Here is a 14,109-nt window from a genome sequence, read left to right as displayed (position 1 = left end):
GTCTATTTAGTTTCTAGGATACCATCCACTCATGATTCTCTTCTTTTCTACTTATGTAAGTTCCTCTTATTCTTTCTCTAACTTCTTAGACTTGGGGAGACCCAGGGCTCAATTCTTAGATCTCTCTTCTCCACACTCACACCTGGGATGAAATTGTCTCCAATGTCATGGCTTTAAATTCTATTTATATGTAAATGACTCCCAGCCAGTTTGGCTCTTCTAAAATCCACATACTTCCTACCAATCAGAATGCCACCCACCCCTGAAATCCAGACTCATATGTCCAACTTCCTACTTGACATCTTCATTTGAATGTCTGATGAATATCCCCCAACTACTGTATCAAAACTGAACTGTTACCTTCCTGTCTCATCCCAAAACTTCCTCTATCCACACTTTTCTCATCTCAGTTAATGTGAGGCAACTCTATTCTTTCTTTGCTGAAACTTTGTCTTTTTAAAGTTTCTTACATCCCATATTCAGTCCATCAGAAAGTCCTCCACTTATATTTTATATCCAGAATCACAGCACTTTACAATCCCTCCATTCTCTAAGCCACAATCATTGCTTTCATGGATTACTGCAATTGCTTTCTAAGTGTTTTCCTACTTTCACCCTTGCCCCTCTACAGTCTATTCTCAGCACATTGGCCAAGATGATCATCTCTGCTAAGATGACTGCAATGTTCCTCCACAGCACTCAAAATAAAAGACAAAGCTCTTACAACAGCTTGAGATACCCCATAATATCTGAACCTTATTATCCTTCTGTCCTCATCTTCTACTATTCTCCTCTCACTCCACATGGCCGCCCTGATCTCTTCATTGTATAAGTATATGCCAAACATGTGACTGCTAACAAATTTTGTAGAGCCTTTACTCTGCCTGGAATTCTCCCCGCAATAGCCACATTACTCCTATCTCACCTCCTTCCAGATTTTACTACAATGTTAATTTCCCAATGAGTCCAACCTTGGCCACCCTATTTAAAATTGCACACCAAATCCCAATGCTTCTCTATCATTTAGGATTATGATAGGAAAGAGGAATCACTCTTAGTCTTTAAAACAGATAACTCTATAACAGAATTCATAACAAAGTTGATGGAAGAGCTGAAAAGCCAAAACCAGGATGCAGGGGGCAATGCAGATATTAGCAACAAAGCTATAGGCATGGAGGGACTACTGAAGGACATGGTGCTAGCAGAGCTCAGAGTTGGGTTATATGGTGGAAGCTAAAACCATAATGGGGAATTCCCAGCCAGAGCTGGGACCACAGAAGAGACTCCTTGGGTAGATGCCAGGAGACAGAGAGATGTGGTATTCATGCTCCGTCAAAGCTCCAGTCTTCTGCCATAGGTTCCACTGGGCAAACCCAACCAAAAGCCAGAAGGTCAAGGAACCTAAGAAATGTAGCTCACTGTCATGCACAGTAAGGCAGAAATGGGTAGAAAAAGCAGGCACTTGACTTGTAGACATTGATCCCCTGCTGTATTTCTTTTCCTGCAGTACTTACCACCTTCTAAGTGTACCAGATAATACACTTGGTTTATTATCGTTTACATCCAGCAAGATTAAAAGTCCATGAGGGAAGGAATTTTTGTCCATTTTATTCAGTGGGATATCCCTAACACTTAGAAATGTGCCTGGCACATAGTAGATGCCAGACATATTTGTTAAATAAGTGAACACAGCAGTATATGAGGGTGGGGAAATAGATTTGCTTCTTAAACTCACTGACAAACAGGTTTTTTTTAATGAATTAAACTTATCTACCAAAGTGGGATGTTTTATTCACTAGGATTATCCATAAGAATTTACTGTAGGAAAAATTTAGTGAAAGAACTGAAGTCCAAAGTATGAATGGTATGCAAAGGACAAAATCTTAGCACAGAAACCTTTCTCAGGCCATTTTTGAAGATATTTGGAAGTGGGATTACATGGCTTGGAGGAAGGAAGACAGAGGAATACGTGGTCAGGTGCCAGAGAGAGAGGGATAGAGAGAGAGGGATAAAAAGGGGGGGGGGAGTGTGGAATGAAGAGAAAGATATTTTGGAACAGCTGTGCATTGAGAAATCAAGTGATAAATAACAAGGACTAGGAATTGGATGCCATTTAACAGTTTATCAGTGACAGTAATAATGTAACTACCTATTTCCTCTGAACTGCTTCTTTGAGTTTGACCATACCAAGACTGGGACCTTAGTGCTTCTTGGATTAATATGAGTTTTACTTTACATAAAATTGAGTAAGTCTTGCTCACGACATATGCTTGACGGGTGACATCAGTACTAGTTTAGTAAACTAGATCTTCCTAGGTATAACACATATTAACCAACATAGAATGTTTATATGAATGCTATTTGCTCTCATTAATTTACTCAGCATATATTTACTGAAGGTCTGCCCCATACTGTACCAATGCTATATATATGACAATGATGTCACAATGCTAGCTCTAAAGGACAATGTAGGTTAATGTCCATAGGATCAGAAAAAAGAGATGAAAAGTTTAACTTCATGTCAACAAAAATAATTTTACAGTAATATATCAGATATTATTTTCTTAAAATTTTTTCACTTTATCACCCTCTCCTCGCTTGTACTCTCTGTTCCTCCTCCTTTCCACTTCTAGATTCCTTTGCTAGATACCTTCATTTATACAGCATGGTTTACTTCTTGATTTCCTCATGTTTTTTGTCAACCAAGGTCTCAGTTTTGTTCTCAATGACCTATCAAAATATTTTCCTAACCAAAGGCAATTTTCTCCTAAGATTTCAGTTAGTTTTTAAGATTATTCATTATCATACCACTGTATATTACTATATATATATATATACACACATATATATAAATTATCTTGTGCAATTATTGACACATAGAAATTCTCAATAAAATGTCTCCTTCTTCATGCAGTCCATGTTTTGTTTCACAATATGCCAATCTATCCGGTAACTCAGACTAGAAAATTTGAAATCAGTCTCGACCCTTCTTAAGAGCTGCCCATCTAAACCTAACCTCTCATTATGTTGCTTCTTTTCCAGAACTACCTTTAGAATGCATCCCCTTATCTACCTGCTGGCCCCAGTACTTTAATTCAAGCCCTCTTCATTTGCTAGCAGAGGTTAGCATAATTTCACCCTGACTTTCCTTTTCGCCTCTAATTCATATCTCATCTAACCAATGCTCTAGAGCAAGAGTCTGAAAATTATAACACATGAGCTGAATTTGACTATGTTTTTGTAAATAAAGTTTTACTGGAACACAGCTATGCACATATGTGGTGTCTGCAGATGCTTTCATATTATAACGGCAGAGTTGAATTATTTCACCAGAAATTGTTTGGCCCACAAAGCCTCAAATATTTATTACCTGGCTCTCAGAAAATGTTTGCTGATTCCTGCTCTAGAGTCTGTCAGGATAACCCTTCCAAAACGCAGAACAGTTAGTATGTTTCCTTTACCATTTTAAATAGTAATATTATTTACTATATAGATTAAAAACTGGAGGAATATATACCAATTTGTTAATAGGGCTGACATTTGCATGGTGGAATTCTATTTATATATTTCTATAATTTTGTATCTTACACAGCAGCATGTGTTACATTTTTTTAAAATATATATTAAAGCAAAAAATAAAGACTTTAAAAGAACTTAAGCCAATTTCTTTAAAATTTCCAATGGCTATTTTTTTCTTGCAAGAAAATTTCTCAATCCTTTGCAAAATAAGTCCTCCAAAATTTTTCCCAATCTATTATTTCCAGCTGCTCATGCTGACCTTACCTGCCACTCTCTCAGAGACTTTACCTTGGTGGATCCCAAACATTAATGTACTTAAAAGTTACTGAAAATTCACATTCCTGCACTCCCTTATTTAGTATATTTGTGTTGAGACTAAGAATTTACATTTTCAATAAGTATCAATGCATGTGGTTCATTGGTCACTTTTAACACAGTTTTGCATAAGGGAATCAGAATTGCTAATATCCAAATCCAATATTCACTACTTATCTGACTTTGGGGAAATAAACTCACTTAAGCACAGTTTCTTCTGCTGTGAAATGAGATACCAAAAGTACTTGCTTCATTAAGTTTTTTTGTAAGGTCAAAGGTTTCACACAGTGCATGGCTCAGAGTAAATATTTGGTACGTGTTGTCTGTTTTCTTCCTTCTCTTCTTCATTATCATCACTGATAAAAGTATTATAATTGTAGGAAACCTCATCTGAAATTTTATTTAATTTCAGATCATTGCCCATGTCATACACAGTCACACCCTGTTGCCACTATACATTATTCCTTCTTTCCGTAATGCCTTTCTCCCTTCCCAGCCCCACTCTCTTCCATGGGGTTAACTTTTATAGATCCTTTAGGGACCAATTCATACACTGTCAATCCTCATTATATGCAAATTCTAGATACGCAAATTCACCTACTTCCTAAAATTCATTTGTAACTCCCAAATCAATATTTGAGGCACTTTTGCAGTCATTCAGGGACAAGCACACAGTGGAGAAAAAATTGAATCACCTGGATGCATGTTCTCAGTTAAGGTTGAACAAAGCAGCACTTTGCCTTCTGGTTTCATTCCTCATACTATAAACAGGTGTCCTTTTTGCAATATATTCAGTGCCATGTATTTTGCATTTTCTTGATTTTTATTGGTGATTCCACTGTTTAAAATGATCACAACCATAGTGCTGAAATACTTTCTAGTATTCCTAAGTGCAAGAAGGCTACAACATGCCTTATGGAGAAAACACTGTATTAGATAAGCTACTTTATAGTAAAGTTATAGTGCTTTTGGCCATGGGTTCAATGTTAATAAATCCACACCTTATTTGATGATCTCCAATTGTCGATGCGATTTGTGATTAAACTTGCTTAAATTTTTGTTCAATCTTTGTTTACACATTGTTCAAATATGTTCTAAAGGCAGTGATGCTAGTTCTAGTTGGGATTAAAAAAGGCTGATGAAATGAAGAATCATTGTATGCAAATTTAATAGGGAAGCAAAAGATACAAGGTCTTTAAAACAAAACACACCTAAAACAAGGTTATGTATTGATTGGTTAGGTTGACACACATGACCACGGTTGGCAGGAACCTAACCCTGTGTTTCCCCTAAGGGCAATGGTTCAGTATTGGCAAATTTGGGTGACTTTATAGCACCTACCTACCATAAATACCAAGAGTCAACTCTATTAACTTCATGAGTCCTTCTTACCCACCCCTCACCAAAGCTACACCCATTTCTCCCCCTCAGCTGTACCTCTATGATACCTTGTATGAACTGCCACTTTAGAACTTATTAATTACATTATATTATACTTGTGTTCATTTTTGAGTCCCCAGAGAAGACATGTGATATCTTTCGGAGCAGGAATCATGCCAAATCCGTCTCTGCATCATCATTATCATCATCATTTTACCCACCATTAATTCTGGCTCACCAGGAGCTAGACCCTTCCATAAATTTTAAAAATTATTTTTAAAATAATAAATGTCTTACTGTAGACATGTGAGGTGGGATTCTAATAGAGATGAGAAAACTGCATATAGGTAGGTTAAGTTTGTTCAAAATCACATGACTATTAGGCAGTGGCTGTAATTCTATTTGTCTCCAAATCCCGTGCTCTTAATTGCTGTTCTGTATGGCCCGAGCATTATCCTTGGATGCAACCACACAGGACATTCAGTAAGGCATGCTGCCAGAAGGCTGAAAATTTGATTCAAAGTATCCAGGTCTTGACAGACTTGACACAATGTCTGTTTTCTCCAGGGGTTCTCATAATATCACCAAAATCTACTTGCTTCGGGGAATTGAACCTTGGGGAAACTTTCAGAAATTCTTAAAAGTGCTATTGCAAAATTATTTACATGATATTTTTAAACAACTGCTAAAAATGAGTAAATTTTGAAATGAGATTTGATAAAAACGAGAATTCATTGGAGAGATAAAGCTAGTTAAAGATCAGTGGACAAATCACTAAAATAAAAATAAATGGATTCATTAGCTCTTAAGAAATTAGTTCTGTAAATGAAAGGAATTCAATGTTAATTGAAAGCTTGTTGGCGCTAAACTTTAGGAGTCTCTTACCCACTATGAACTGAGATAATCAACATGGAGTCAAAGAGATTAGAAATAATCCCTTTTTCAGAGCAAGAGAACAAAAATAAAAGTTTCAAAGAAAATTGGAAAAGGAGGATTCATGATGAGCAGCAACTCAGGAGAGAGAAGCATCTGTGCAGTCTCCCCAGCTGAGATGTCAGTGGCAGAGCCCAGGGTACAGGTCTGAACTCCCGAGTAACTATGTGACCTAAGATAAGTCACCTCCCTTCTCTGGGTCTTTGTTTTCTCGGCTGTAAAATGTAGGATCTCTAGAGTTCCACTTAGCCTTAAACCAGTTTAACTTCTTTTTAATTCTGATTGGAGCCACAAGGTGGCAGCAGGAATTAAACAATAACTACGTAGGCATTAGTTTTGGGCTTTGAAAAGAATGTTCAGAGAAGAATCCTAGCACCACCACAATAAACACAATTAAAAACAACAATATCTAAAGCACACAATAATTACACAAAAGAAAACTAAAACAAACAACAAGCACATTAGCATATTGACATCTCAGCACAATGTCTAACCATCAGTAAAGATTTATTTAACCTGCTTTCTTGGGAGATAAATTGTTGCAATGCCTAAATTTTTATTATTTATAGATTCAATGTCTTAATTCTATATTCATTTCAATTTACAATGATGTTTTCCTTCAGCAAAGTATGCATTGGGGAATTCTAATAATGGAAGCCATTTTTACACTATAAAATTTACTCATAATCAGAGTATCCATCAGCCCCAATATTCTTCTTTGAGACAAGTGTACTCAGTCAGTCAGGTGCCACCAAATATGTGTCATGAGATACTGTTGTCACTTAATTTATTGATTGAACAGCAGTATACTGAGGATGGAATGAAGCAAAGGAAATACAGGGTCATCATCCTTATCCCATGACTTACTCCTGGGTAGAAAGTCTGGAGAGACATGAAACTGGTACTTTCACAAAAGACATTCAGTATACGCAACAGTGGGTATTCTGGAAATAATTCAAGCCTCCTTCAGAACAAACTTAATAGATGTAACATACATGAGCTTTTGAAGAAAGGGAGGGAAACCAACATTACTGAGCACCTACTATGTGTCAGAGAGTATACTTGATTCGTAAATATGTTATCTCTTTGATGTCACACCAACATTCTGAGATAAGTATTCTCATCCATATTTAGGGACAAAAAAACTGAGACTCTGAGAAATTAAATCAGCATCCCAAATTTAGGAACTGCTAATTTAAAGAAGCAGGGTTAAAACAATCCCTACTCTAAAGACAGTACTTTGTCAGAATACATGGAATAGTACTAAAAATTGAAAAGTAAATATTGGAGTACCCCAAGACGTAGTCTCGAGCCTCCTTCTCTCTCTGTTATTTCTTCCTGGTTGATCTCAACCAGCCCCATGACTTTAAAGACCATCTATAATTTTATATATCCTCAGAACTCCAGGCACATATATATAACTGCCTGTTCCAATTTCCACTTGGATGTCTAATATGTATGTCACACTTAAACAACCAAACTCAATTTTTCTCCAAAAATCTGATATTTCCTAAGCCTTTGCTATCTCAGAAAGGAAACCAAGTCTCCTCATTGCTTCATCCAAAAATCTGGAACTCACAATTTCTCTCTTTTCATCACATTCTACAGCTAATCCACCAGAAATGCTTTTTTGACTCTTCCTCCAAATTTCATTGCAAAGGTTTCCATTTATTTCTGGCTTCACAGCTACCATTGCTTTCCAAGCCATCCTTTCTCTCTTAGGGATTACCTAAAAAGCCAGCTAACTGGACTCCCTACTTCTCTTTTTGTCCCTACAATCCATGTTCCATATGGCAGGCAACCAGAGTGGAGGTTTAAAATATAAAACTTATCATGTTTTATATTTTAAAACATATCCCTTGCTTAAAATTCTCCAAAGGATTCTCATTGCTATTAGAATAAAACCTGGATTTCGTAAGACGATCTAAGAGCCTTTTCATAAGCCAGCAGCTGCCTGCCCGTCTGCCCTCTTCTCTTACCACTTCCACAGTCACTCGCTGTGCTGCAGCAATGCTGAACTTCATCCTTCCTCTTCCGCAGCAAACATGCCATGACCCTGCCTGAGAACTCTGGATTCGTTCTTCCCTTGCCTGGAACACTCTTTCCCAAGTCCACTCAGAGCTGGCCTTCATCATTCGGGTCGCAGCTCATCGAAGTCTTTGCTCTCAATCTATAGTGTCACCGGTCGCTTTCTATCACATTAGCTTAATTTGTTTCCATCTCAGCATGTATCGCATTTATCACTGTCGGGATTATCTTATTTGTTCACGGGTTTACTTGAGTATTGTCTTCTCTCACTAGAATGTGTCACTTCAACCAGGAATAATGTCAATTATTCACCATAAGGCATAATACTTCATGCCCAGGAGAGTGCCCAGCACATCGCACATACTCAAGAAATATTTGATAACTGAGTAAATGAATAAACTATGGACCTGATCTGGTTATTTTGTAAAGTTTGAAAGAATATAACAATCGCATACTGAAAAACAGGAGCATCATACTGATCCTGGTCATTGAACTTGTTTTCCCTGTGAAAAATCCTCATACCACAAGCCAACAGAATTTTTTTGTCTTGAGTAAAATTTTCTCTCTTAATACCCATTTAACAACAAAATTGTTTTCTGTAACCTCATAACACCAGCAATGACAAATAATATTTGAGTGGCTTCTATGTGCCAAGCTCAGTGCTAAACACTTTGCATACATTGTCTGTTTATTCTTACAACACCTGTTTACACTCTTTTTGACCATTTTTTTTTTCCTATTACAGGCAATGGGGAACTGTGAATGAGAACTGTCACCAAACATGCCCAGGTCACACAGCAAGTATGTGATGGAGCCAGGCCTTTGGCCCTTGTAGTGTGGCCCCAGAGACTTTCCACTGAGCTACTTTATCATCTTACTCCCTGTCTTTGTTTCCTGTGTTCGCTGTAACAAATTACCACATAATAATTAGTGGCTTAAAAACAACACAAATGTATTTCTCTTAGAGTTCTGGATGTTAGATGTCTGAAGTCAGCTTCGCTGGGTTGAAATGAAGGTGTCAGGATTCCTTCCTTGTGGAGGCTCTGAAGAGAGCATGTACATGCATTTCCTTGCCTTGTTTAGCTGCTAGTGGCTGACCTTATTCTTTGGTTTGTGGCCCCTTCAAAGAGAGTAACTCCATCATCTGCCATCATCTGTTTCCATCGTCTCTTCACCTTGTCCTCTGATTGATTCCTCTTAGGCCCCTCTTTAAGGACCACTGTGATTGCATTGGACCAACCAGATAATCCAAGATAATCTCTCACTCTCAAAATCATTAATTTAATCACGTCTGCAAAGTCCCTTTTGCCATGTAAGGTGACACTCATAGATTCTGTGGATTAGAATGTGGACATATCTGGGAGTTATTATTCAGCCCACCATACTCTACATGCTAGCTGGTGGTGGGAAGGAGACACCAGGCAGACTCACTGACTACCTAAGTAACTGGCTTCCGCACAGCAACTTCTCCCTGCATGTGCAGTTTAAGCTCATGTTTCAGCAAATTCAAGCAAACTGAGTATTACAGACCTTTGGCAGCAACCACAAACAAGTGATGGTGAAAATGTTTACAGTCTACAATATATTGATAATAAGCACGTCTGCAAGGAATTAAACACAAATATTGAAGACTAAGTTCTAACGCATTCCCTTTCTGTCTACCATCTGCTTCAGTTTGGGCCTTCTATATAAAAACCTCTATGACATCCTAGGGATGTTTTTTTCTTAAAAGTGAGACTACCTTTTACAAGGTTCAAAGATACAACCTAAATGAATGAACTCGAAAGAGAGTTGAGACTGGGTTTTACTAAACCACCTCCTAGATGCTAGCTACAGAAAACGAACAATGATATTGGCAAGCAGTAAAACACTTTGTAAAGTACCCAATGGCTTCTATAAATAATTTTCAATTCACTTAGGGCAGACACAGTATGGAGCAAGATTTGAATCCGTCAGCAGGGCTGTACAATGATGCCATCTCTTCACTTCAGACCTCTCAATTATATGGGCTCCTCAGAAGAGGGCTTGTGGTACAGCATCGTTCCTAAAGAGCTGCTCTCAGCATGCCTAGCAATCCAAAGCTTCCATTGCAATTTTCACCTCATTGCATCCCTGGAAGCAGAACAACTTTCGAAGTCCAAAGTAGTTCTGTAAGAGAACAGGCTAAGCACAGGACTGTCTGCAATCAAGGTCAAATTGTTCCTTATGACACATTTTCAAAAGCCACTGCAACTGACAGTTTCAATCCATTTCCCTTTTGCAAAGAGATCAGAATATATGGTATCACTGGGAGAAATGGTTATTTTATCAAAAAGTAGCTTTTTTTCAAATTGCGTTTGGTAGAATGTAAGATCAGTTAGTAAGGAAAAAAAAAGTCTTGTTGCAATCATTGTTGGAAAATGCTTTATTCCATGTTTCCTTTCAGCAGAATAGCACAGAAAAGGGTCTGATAAGTCCTGCAGTAAGAAAGCATCCTTGACTTATTTAACCCAGCATTTTTGACCACTGACTCCCTTATCTATGAACTGTCTATCCCCATCCTATAGAAGGAGTGTTGTTTGGCACACAACATACAAAACTCTAATCTAACTTATGTTTGAAGATGAAATGGCTCAAATACCACAGGAAAGGTGCTTCCTGAAATGGATGGGGCTAAGGAATTATGGTCTAAAAATTCAGAAACTAAAAGAGTTTTTCCTAATGTAATTTTATTGAGATATATTCACACATCATACAATAACATCCAAAGTATACAATTAATGGTTCACAGTTTCATCACATATTTGTGTATTCATTGCTATGATCATTTTTAGAACACTTGCATTACTCCAGAAAAAGAAATGAAAAGAAAAAAGAAGACCCCCAAACATCCCATTTCCCTTACCCCTCCCTCTTATTGATCACTACTGTTGCACTCTACCCAATTTTAAGACTTACAGTAGACGTAGGTTAACTAAGTGTAATATTGTCAGAGATATAGAGATCAGTGGAACAGAACAAGACATCCAGAAGTAGATACATACAAACAAGGGCAACTGACTGTTTTTTTTTTTTTTTTAATAATAATTATACAATCATTGTCTAAGATCAAAGCTACTGGATTACAATTCAATGAATTCAGGTATTTCCATCTGCTATTTTAAAACACTAAAAACTAAAAAGAACTATCTACATGATGAGTCAGTATTGGTTGCCATTTGTTAAATCCAAACTTCTCAGTTACACTTTCTCCCTTTCATCTGTCTTTCTCTCAATCTTCAGGGCTATCTGGGCAATGACCATTCTAACTTATTCATGCTGTAAAGGGGTGTTTCCTTTACGGAGTAGAGGCATGAAACTAATTGCTGTTCTTGGAAAAACTGGTACCTCTAGGTTTCAGGGCTTAACTGGCATAGGATCAATCTGGAGGCCTTACATTTCTAAAAAAATAATCTTACTAAGAAAAACTTTTATAGACACTTACATAGAACCCAGTGCACTCCCTAGGGTTTTCAGGAATACTGTTGGTTGGGGCTTGGCTTACTGTGGTAGTTTGCAATATCTGCCTAAGTGTGTATAAGAGTAACCTCCAGAGTGATCTCTCAACTCTATTTGAAATCTCTTAGCCACTGAGACTTTATTTTGTTCCATTTCTATTCCCCTTTCTGGTCCAAAAGACATTTTCAATCCCATGATTCCAGGGACAGGCTCACCCTGGGAGTCATGTCCCACATTGCCAGGGAGACTTAGACCCCTGGGAGTCATGTCATATGTAGGGGAGAGTGTAGTGAGTTTATTTGCAGAGTTGGCTTAAAGAGAGAGGCCACATCTGAGCAACAAAAGAGGTTCTCTGGGGGTGACTCAAGCATAATTAACATGCAGGCCTAGCATAGCCATTGCAGAAATAAGTTTCATAAAGTCTAGCCTCAAAATCTAGGGCTTGGCTTAATCAATTGTGTCCCTAGTGCCTGAGAGAATATCAGGAATTTCCCAGGTGGGGAAGTTTAATAGTTCCACATTTTCCCCCAGTCTTTCAAGTAGACTTTGCAAATATTTACTAAGAGAGTTTTAAGAACAAAAAAATAAAAAAATCTGGATCAGAGATGATGGATAAGATGCTAATGAGTGGAAATGAGTGGATTAGATATGTCTTCAGGGAAGCATAGGATCTCTTCTCCAAAGTTTAAAGTTCCTAAAATACATCCCCTTATTCCATGAAAACCAAAGACTAGATTTTACATGAAAACTTCCTAAATGTGCCATTTCACAATGGTTTCAAGTTGTACCCCATGTGAGATCCCTAGTTCTCTATTATATTTGATGAGAAACTGGAGACTCTCAAAATTATAGTTTGAAAACTAGAATTTCAAACTTTAGTTTGAAAACTAATTCCAAAAAGCACACTCTCTGTAACTAGATGCCCTGAGTGATTATCAGTGTGGCCTTGGGCAAATTACTTAACCTATTCATGCCCACAACTTACTCCTGTATAAAGTAGGAATGTGTAAATGTAAAGTCTGCAGCAATATATAAATGCAAATTCTGCACCCAGATTTGAATAAGCATTCCTCTATGGCCCACAGAACTCCAAAATATGACTAAAGCTGTTTGTCTATCTCCCTAGACTCCAGAAGCATATTTCCAAGGTATCACCTAAATCCTGAAGGAAATAGGAAATAACTAAATTACTGAAGCTTTCCAGACCTCTGTTACCTGTTAACCAAAATGATTATCTCTCTTTGTCTCTGACCTGCATAAAAGCCAACTGAAAAATAACTTCTGGGAGGCTAATTTGGGAAATCTCCCCCAGTCCCCCCACCAGTGTAAATAAATCCTCTTTCCCTCTTCAAAAAAAAAAAAAAAAAAAAAAAAAATTGTGTTAGTTTTCTATTGCTGTATATCAAATGATGATAAATTTAGCAACTTAACAACAACTATCTATTAAAACACTGCAGTTCTATAGATCACAGGTCTGGCAGGCTTAGCTGGTTTCTCTGCTTTGAGTTTCACAAGGCCAAAATCAAGGTGGTATCCACTGGGCTGTGCTCCCTTCTGGAAATCTAGGGGACAATCTATTTCCAGACATATTCAAGTTGTTGGCACAATTCAGTTCCATGCAGTTATAGGATCAAGGTAAACATTTCCTTGCAGCTGTCAGCTGGCAACGTTCTCAGTTTCTAGACACTAGCCTGATTCCCTGGTTTGTGGCCCCCTTGGTCTGCAAAGCTGCAGCAGCAGGTCCAATCCCTTTTACTATTCAAATCTCTTGTCCTTTTTCCATTTCACTTCTCTCTCATTAACTCTCCTGCCTCCTCCTGCATTTACGGGCCCAGGTTATTACACTGAGCCCACCTGGATAATAAAGGATCATCTCCTTATTTTAAGGTCACCTAATTAGCAACCTTATTTCCTTCCACAAAGGCCCTTTCGCCTTGTAATGAAACATATTTTTACATATCATTTCAGGAGATGAAAATCAAAGAAGCCAAAATCCTGCCTGCCAACTAATCTCACTTTATATTTAAAACACAGAACTGAAACGTAAATGCACACCACTGTGCTCTAATCAAATTTCATTGGCCTTCTTGTGGAAGGCATGTAGAACACTGTGGGGGGACAATATGTTGTCTGAAGAAAGGAAGACTTGTTACCAAGTAGTAGTTATTTAAAGTGTACCCTCTTTCCCAAAGGAAATCAAAGAAAAAAAGTCTCACTAAAAAGTTGTCATTTTGGGGGGAGCCTCAGGTCACATGAAAGGACTATCCTGGGGATTTCTTCCCAGATGGACCACCGCCTACCACCTCAATTTTCTCTGAGCTTTCAAAGATGTACTGACTTCCTGGAAGAGGAAGTTAATTTTTCTGCTATGACTCTTGATTACCAAACTGGTTCATAAGCAAACAGTTATTATCTGCCAGGAATTTCTTTGAATCTTTGGGAGCAAATGTTCCACAA

General features: G+C 37.7%; 1 pseudogene; it reads right to left on the bottom strand.

Moving 5' to 3' along the window:
- LOC119536926 overlaps positions 1-8,279 on the bottom strand; it is a 182,656-nt pseudogene extending 174,377 nt beyond the window's left edge.
- Between the last annotated feature and the right edge of the window lie 5,830 nt (positions 8,280-14,109).

The sequence above is a fragment of the Choloepus didactylus genome, chromosome 6, assembly GCF_015220235.1.
Source record: "Choloepus didactylus isolate mChoDid1 chromosome 6, mChoDid1.pri, whole genome shotgun sequence".
Lineage (NCBI taxonomy): Eukaryota > Metazoa > Chordata > Mammalia > Pilosa > Megalonychidae > Choloepus > Choloepus didactylus.
Note: the sequence above shows the minus strand (reverse complement) of the source record. Positions and strands in the feature narration are given on the sequence as shown.